We start from the raw sequence: 8,551 nt of genomic DNA on the forward strand, positions 1-8,551 counted from the left end.
CTGTAATGTTTGATTAGAAAAAAGGAGTGGTAATGGAACCTTACGTCTTGTTTAAAAAGTAAAACATTGTCAAGGGGCTGGCCCCCCGTGGCTGAGCGGTTAAGTTTGCGTGCTCCACTTCAGCGGCCCAGGGTTTTGCTGGTTTGGATCCTGGGCGCGGACATGGCACCGCTCATCAGGCCATGCTGAGGCGGCGTCCCACATGCCACAACCAGAGGCACTCACAACGAGAATATACAACTACGTACTTGGGGGTTTGGGGAGAAAGAAGAAGAAGAAGGAGGGGGAGGGGGAGGGGGGAGGAGGAGGAGGGGGAGGAAGGAGGGAGGGGGAGGGGGAGGAGGGGGAGGAGGGGAGGGGGAGGGGGAGGAGGGGGAGGAGGGGGAGGAGGGGGAGGAGGAGAAGAAGATGAAGAAGAAGAAAAGATTGGCAACAGATGCTGGCTCAGGTGCCAATCTTTAAAAAAAAAAAAAGTAAAACATTGTCAAAATCTGAGAATAATCCCTAGGAATGAATTCCTTTCCCCCTTCCCCACTTGGGTGTTCAAATTTTTCTTTGTGGCTTTTCTCTTGTTTGTTTTCCAGTTCTACTTTCCCTTGGCGTTTATCCATGGCTTCTCCGGGCAGAACTTCCTCTGGTTTGAATGCCTTCTCCCCACACATTGAAGGGTTGTGAAGGAAATGGTATGAGGCCTGGGACTCGCTTCAGAGCAACCCAGCAGGCCGAGGGGATGGAGCGATACGGGTGACGGGGTGGGGGAAGCCAGCTTGGTCGTGAACTAATCATTACTGAAGCTGCGTGTGGGACACATGCAGGTTTATTACTTTATTCTCTTCTGAAATACGTCTGAAATTTTCCACAGAAAATGTTTTCCTCAATTGTCTCCAGGATTGACTTTTCTCTTTTACTGGACCCTGGTTTGTTGATCTTTATTTCTCTCCTCTGGACCCCAAATGTCGATTCTGGGAAGGACGCTATCTTGCCCAGTTCACTACTTCTGACAATGGGATTTTTGGAGATCTCTCGGAAGATGACTCAACCTGATGAGACAATGTTTATCGTGTGGTGTGCCTGTGTGTTCTTATTCCAGCTTCTGTCAGGGCAAGTGTGACAGATGCAGGCCCACCGAGGGCACAGGCTGAAGTGAACAGGGCAGGCCCTGCTGGATTAAAACCTTCCTCCTTTCTGGGTCCAGGTCTTGCCTCTGTCTCTTCCCTCCCTTCCCCTTCTCTTTGTGTTCCTTCACTGTTTGTTCTTCCCATTCCTTTTTGTTTTCTTCTTTGCTCTCAGTACCAATTCAACTTTCCTTCCTATATCGTGTGTGGAAAGCTGTCCTATAGCCATTTCTCAAATTCAAACTCTTCTAGAGCGGCAGAGCTCTAAGCCACTGTAGGGGATCCATCTGCTCCAGACTAAAGAATCTACAGAAACACTGAACACATTGAAACAGATATCGAGACATAGCCCTTATTTGACACGGGGCAGAGGAACTCCAAGGGAAAGAATTTGAACTCTGTCCACCATTGGGCATTAGATATGTTCAGAAAAAGCTAATGGGGTGTGTTTTGGGGAGGGTGTTACCAACTGAAGTCAGAATGCAGAGATAGACTTTCACTTCTGAAAATCTTTCCATCTTACCAGTCTCCTCAGAACATTATAAAACTCACTTTTATTCTCTCTAGATAAAGCTAGGATGGATATATAACAAAATAATAGGTAAATAATGGTATCAGAATTCCAGGGCCCAGCCCAGTGGTGCAGGGGTTAACTTTGCATGTTCCGTTTCAGTGGCCCAGGGTTCACGGGTTTGGATCCCGGGTGAGGACCTGTGCACTGCTTGGCACGCCATGCTGTGGTAGGCATCCCACATATAAAAGTAGAGGAAGATGGGCATGGATGTTAGCTCAGGGCCAGTCTTCCTCAGCAAAAAGAGGAGGATTGGCGGCAGATGTTAGCTAAGGGCTAATCTTCCTCAAAAAAAAGAAAAAAAAATTCCAAATTACTTCAATAGGCAAGAATGATGAACTAGAGCCAATAAGGTAAAATACAATATTAACAGTTCTAAATTGCTGCATGTGGTTGAAAAGGACCAACGGTAGTAGTATAGTGAAGACCTGATGTTGTGCATATGCAAAAGGCTAACACGTCATAAACTGCATGGATACGCTTACAGTATCCAGATTGAGGGAGGCGATAGTACCATATTATGGGCACCACACTTTAAGAAAGATATTGACAAATTTAGGAAAATCCAGAGACAAGTGAGTGAGATAGAAAGGAGACTGGACATCATAAATTATCAGGAATCATGAAAGAAAACAGGGATATTCCTCCCCCCCACCCCCCAAAAAAAGGTTATAGATGGAGCCTTCTCTCAGAGGGCAGAATGCAGGTGGGTTGGCAGAAGCTGCAGGAAAGTTCCTGATAAAATGGAGGATGCTCACCCCTCCTTGTCTCTCCCACCGAATGTAGCTATAAAACCTAGACAGCATGCGAGGAGCGGCTACACCAGGACTCTAAAGAGTAGACAGTGGAAGGTGGACTGGAGAAGAAGACCCGAATTCAAAGTACCACTGAACTGGTGAGGAGATTACCCCCTTTTCCCTCCAGTTCTCCCACTGCTTGGTCCAGGATGTGCATGCAGCTGTGGGAGGGCTCAGCAGAGTAGGGTAACTAAAGTCCCAGCTTTCTAGATGGAGGATAAAAAGGGGGACCCCAGGAAACTACAAGTACTCACAAGAGCACAAGGAAAGAAGAGTTTGGGAAAGCAACCCCAAAAAGTTGTTTATGAAATTCTGGACTCACCCTGGAGATGCACATGAATGAATCAGGTTCTAATCAGCACAGAGAGGACTTTGAGAACTGAGTGAACAGATACACCACCAGGCCCAACACCAGTCACTGTGCAGCACATATGCAGGGAGCTGAGTAACACTACACAGGCTTTGAAAATGGAACTGATTTTGAAATCACGGACCAAGACAGTGGGTTGGAGCTTGCCCCCTGAACCTACCCAGGTTGACTCTGCTAAAACAAAAATATCAACATTTTCCATAGATTGAAACAAGACCCAGAGTCTTATGACACAATAATCAAAATGACTAGGATACAACCCAAAATTACTTGGCATAGGAAGAATTAGAAAAGTCTCAACTTTCATGGCAAAAGACAATTGACAGACACTGATGAGATGACACAGATGTTGAGATTATGTGACAAAAACATTAGAGAAATTATTATTAAAATGTTCCAAAAATGAATTGTGAACACACTTGAAACAAATGGAAGATAGAGCTGAAGAATATAATAACCAAAATAAAAATCTCACTGGATGGGCTTCTTACCTTTCTTTTTAATATAATTCACTTAATTCTAAGTGTATATGATCTTTTTTAACAATAGCTCTTTTAAAAATATATTTGAAAATTCCTAAAAATTTAACAATCAGCTCTCATGAGCTGATACAAGCCAGCTCATGACACAACTGACATTAACCACAAACAGTCTGTTTCAATGAATATCTTACATTGTAGGACTTCTTAGAGAATTTAATATGGAAATAGGCCTTGTGAAAAAGCAAGTGAGAAATGAACACACATTTCTAAACATAGTTAACTTGTGGTCCAGGGAATACACTTTGGGAAATGCTGGTCTAAACAAACAATTTACCCCGAAGATGCTCTGATCCTTCTGACTCACTTTAATCTCTTTCTTGCTAGCCACCTGTATTTTTACATTCCCTCTAATTCTAGGCATTTAATCTTTTCTGTTGTCTTTGTCTTCTTTCTACATTCTCCTCTAATTCATCTCTTGGCACAAAGCAAGACCTTGTTATTTTTTTCGTAGACAGTAGCTAAGTTTAAAATGTGGACTTAGTAGTAAAAATTTGGAAAGGCTGTACTTTCTTTCGCAGTGAGCTAAAAGAGGCTTCTCCCATGGCTTTTCCCCAGACTTACAATACTTACGTTTGTGCTCTCAAAATCGTCTGTCACAATATCCATACTCTTTGCAGCTATTAAATCACAGAAAAGATCTGTGATTTTTCTGGGAAGCTTGGCAAGGCAGACTTCTGGGATAAAGTTAGACATCAGTTCTCTTTTTGGTGGCCATATGGTTTGTCCTTAAATGTCTATCTGTGTTGACCTTCCTCCCGCTGTTTAATTGCTAAAGCCCTATACCCTCATTAACAGGAGTGGGAAGAGCCAAATAGTTAGAGATGATGTGATTTCCCTCCCTTCATTCTCAAAGGGACAATAGATCACAGATGTGTTATCATCAGTGTCCCTGGATCTCATTTGGGAAATACTACTTTTTATTAGTTTAGAATATGTTTGTGTCAATGAATATCATCCCTGAACTACAGGAATTTGACTCAATAGCTAATTTCTCTTAATTTGCACACAGCTGGTTTACCTGTGTTGACAATTTTCCCGAAGAAAAATGTTGCCCCTTGTGGAGTTAGAGCCTCTTTCAATTTTGCCAGCATTTCAGAAATAAATGGTGTGCTAGAGCAAAGTTGCTCTTCAGTGAACCGGAGGCTTGCCAAAGCTGCAAGGACTCCCACTACATCATGGATGTTGAAGTGAACTCTTAAAGCAAGTGGTGTCTGAGGTTCAAGGCTGGATGGAGAGAAAAATAAATGGAAGCATCAGCTGATTTGAAAAACTGAAAATGTGCTTAGCCCTCTTTGGGAACCAACATTCAGATTTAAAATGGTTGAAAGCAGAAGCCGACAGCCACAAGACACCATCTCTCCATTCCTTTTATGGGAGCTTTAAAGTTGTAATTTAAACTTTGGCAAATTGGTTTTAAGGCAGATTTGTTAACACACTCATGGATTGCCAAAATTAGGCTATTGGTTTGCTTACCGCATACTTATTCAAAGGAACGGAATTGTCTCTACACACAAACAGTGTAATTGGACTGTGATTCACGATTATTGTCATGCAATATTATGTCTCTTCTATAAATAGTAAAATTCTTTCTTTAGACATTCTAGGTATTTTGGAATACATAAATTTATCTCCTTTTTTTACTACTTCTAAAATTTGTGGTCTCATCAGTGGGATGAATAAATTCAAGTCATGTGTTATTCATCTTTGCCTCTTTAACTCCTAAGACAGAGCTTCTTGGGCAAGCAAGTCAGTAAGTCAACGAATGAATGATAATGAAGGAACGGGTACAGTGATGTTTATGGTCATATACAGGGCTGAGTACCAAGGTCAAAACTTTCTTTCAGTCAGTAATAGCCTCATTGCTATTAGATAAAAGTTAATCTTTTCAGGGAAAAAAAATCAGCTTAGAACTGAAGATTTCTCTTTCCCCACCCAAGCCCAGAAAATGATTTTGGACTTATTCTAATTTAGGCCCATTCTTCCAGCTCTGATTCAAGAAAAATGGAACAAATCTCTTTCCAAGTGGAAATTCGGAGGTCGTTATCTTTCTCTACACTTTAAAATTCTCAAAATCAGCAGGGGTCTGTGAGGGGGTGTGTGTGAAAAAATCTTCCTCTTTTATGTAAAAGTCACAGATATAGACAGACAGTCCATAAACACTCTATCCGTGGTATTAAAATTTCATGGGGGATTGAGTAGGAAGAAATGTCTAAAAAGGCTCCTTGGAGGGGTGATAAGGAAAAGAAGGTAGAGAAACACTGCTCTAAGTGGTCACATTTTTGATAACTTGCCATTTGTAACACTAGTCATAGTTTCAAAGTCTATGACTCTATTTGGTCATGAAAGATCCTCTAGGTTGGATAGGGTAGAAACAATAGGTATATCAGCTGTCCCAATTATTTGCCAATCTTAATAAGTAAAATATAACTATTTTTATTCCAACTAGCTTCAGTGTTGCTAATAGTTCACAAATATATCTCACACCTATGTTCACACTGGTATATTAGCTATGTAAATAAAGTTTACTCTCACTAAACTGAATAAAAGCAATATGATCTTTCGTAAAAAGAAAGAAGGGCAACTCCTACTCCATTTATTTTACGCAATGTTTGGACTAATACAGTAATAGATGCATAATTTGTGATCAGTTAAAAATGAAGTTGTCATCTTTATTATAAAAATACCATGCCAAAATAGATTATCAAATCTTCTTGGTTTTATTGCAGCTGTTATTAAGAGCTAAGAAGAATCTGCCCCTTCATGTTTAGAGAATTGTGTCCCCTTTTTAATCTGTGGTATCAGCTTTTGTCCAAACGCAGTTCTGTTTTTGAGAAAGATTGTCCAGGCGAGGCATAAGGGAAACAGAACATTCTATTCAAAAGAAAACATGAATCTGAGCTGTATATTTAAAACAAAGAAACTAGCACTTTCCAAGGTAAATGGAAAAGAGTTTATCTTATTTTTCTCAGAAAGAGAAGGTTTGAAAGCTAACCCATTTATGATTTCAAAGTCATGAACGAATCGGTAAAATAGTGATAGATTCAGTGTATATTTTATAGTCACACGGAATTTAAAAAATAGGAACTCCTACAATATTATTTCACCCAAAGCATAATAAATACAGAGAGCAAGGTCACTGGAGCTGACGCTTTAAACAAATACTGTAGTTCAAGAGACATCTAACTTTGTGAGGAAAAGGTTGAAAAATGACATTATTCTGCTCAGCGTTTTAAACACACTCCTCCGCCATGATTAACATGAAGATAAACCAAGTAAGGCCAGCATTGCATTTTTCTTTTGGGTCAAAGGAAGTCACTGAGATATAATTTCATGTCCTACTTTGAAAATTTGGTACTTAGTGTTATCATGACTCAGGCCCTGTTCTTGATGGATTACACTGGGCAAGAGAAGTTGCTACAGTGCTCAGCCCATTTAATTCCTTAGGAAAGCAACGAGATGGTTTCTTGTGCCTCCTGTGAAGTCCATGCTGGGGAAGGAAACCTGAGCACAAAGCCGGGTCTGGGGTGCTGGGTGTGAAGGTGTGGGGAAGCATCCATTTCACAGGTAGGTAGAGTGGACACTGAGTCAGCTTGTTAAAGTAATAAACTAAACTGTGAACTTCTCTCCAGCGGGGACTGTGATTTTCTTCACCTAAAGGGGCATCAGAAAGGAAGAAAAGATTCTAGATAGAAGTCGGTGGAAACAAGCCACGTTTTTTCAACAGCATCCAAAAGCCATTCCAGAGGGCTACAGACTTTGGCCAAAACCTTTAAGCTTGCCTCGGTTTCCGTTTTTGTCAGATAAGAATTGCTTTGCTATCTTTCCTTTCAGATAATGATTGATCCAGAAGGATTTTGCAAACGACTTGATATCTTGTAGACTCGTTGTCTTGTCAACAAATGGGGATACCAATACCTACTTTCATATACAAAAATATTTAGAAAGTGCTCGGCAGACAGTAGGTGCTCATGACGTAGTCGTTACGTGTTGGGGCTCGACTGAAAACAAAGGATGCCATCTGAGAACAGAACTGAGACCACCCATGTCAACACGATTTGTTTGTCCAGAGAAACTTACCCAGAAAAGTAAGGCTGTAAATTAAAAATTAACTTCACTGTTTACTTTGGGACATTACTACAATCAATTTATTGGAGAAAATAGTCTGCTGAGCAAACAGCTTGCTTATTAAAGAAACAGTTTGCTTATCAAGACTTGCTTCAAGACGCTTCACTGCGTCCACCAATCCTCAACTAGCACGTCACAGCTGTTCCCAATCCTTATCAATTTCAGTTCCTTGCTTGAAGACGGGTCTTAAAGGACTAGAGTCCAGAGCCCAGAGCCCTGTAAAGGTTCCTCTTCTGACCTCACCTTTTGAGACACTAGGAAGATTCTGTCCAGGTTGTCTTCTCTTACTGCAGTGAGCTCAAAGAAAGTTAATTTGCTTAATTAACAGTTAATTTGTGGTATTTCAGGGAATTCAACAATCATCGTTACATTATGGGCTTTGATCTCTTCAATTTATGCTTCACTTATGTGGCTGAGTCATTGCAGCCTTGGGGAGGTGTCCTCGCTCAGCCCCTGAGCTACTTACTCTCTGGTGTGAAGTTGGGTTTCTAAGGGAGTGGTGGTAACTAGCAGCTTAGTGAGCAATGCCTTGTAGATCGCCTGTCGTTTGCTTCCCATTGTCTGGAAGCCTCATGGAGTGCTCCTAAGTGCCTAACTTGGCTGCTGGGGACAGCAGGGCTTATTAGCCCTCCCCAACGCAAGAACCTCCCCCACCGTTTGCTAAGCACTCCACAACACCTGCTTAGTTTTATTCCCGGAAAAAAACAGGAAGCAGCTCGAGCTAGATATTCTGCTCAGATGACCAAGATAGTAGCAAAGTTAATGAGCAACAAACGCCGACTCAAGGATTGCGCTGGGGCGGGCTGGTGTTCTGACCCTCAGGTTTATACCTGGGTTTGGCAGAAGAGCAGTCAAGTCTTTGATTCTTGTTCCGTGCATCTTGAGCTGAATCTTGTTGTTAGTTGTCAGCCTAGCTTCACAAAAACATTATTCCCTAAGCTGAGTTTTCCATCAAACAGAATATTAGATCAGCCAAATTATCTCCATCTGGCTCTTGGCAGCAGACTAGGTTAGGAGGGAAGGAAACCCGT

This window comes from Equus przewalskii, chromosome 19 (assembly GCF_037783145.1).
Source record: "Equus przewalskii isolate Varuska chromosome 19, EquPr2, whole genome shotgun sequence".
NCBI lineage: Eukaryota > Metazoa > Chordata > Mammalia > Perissodactyla > Equidae > Equus > Equus przewalskii.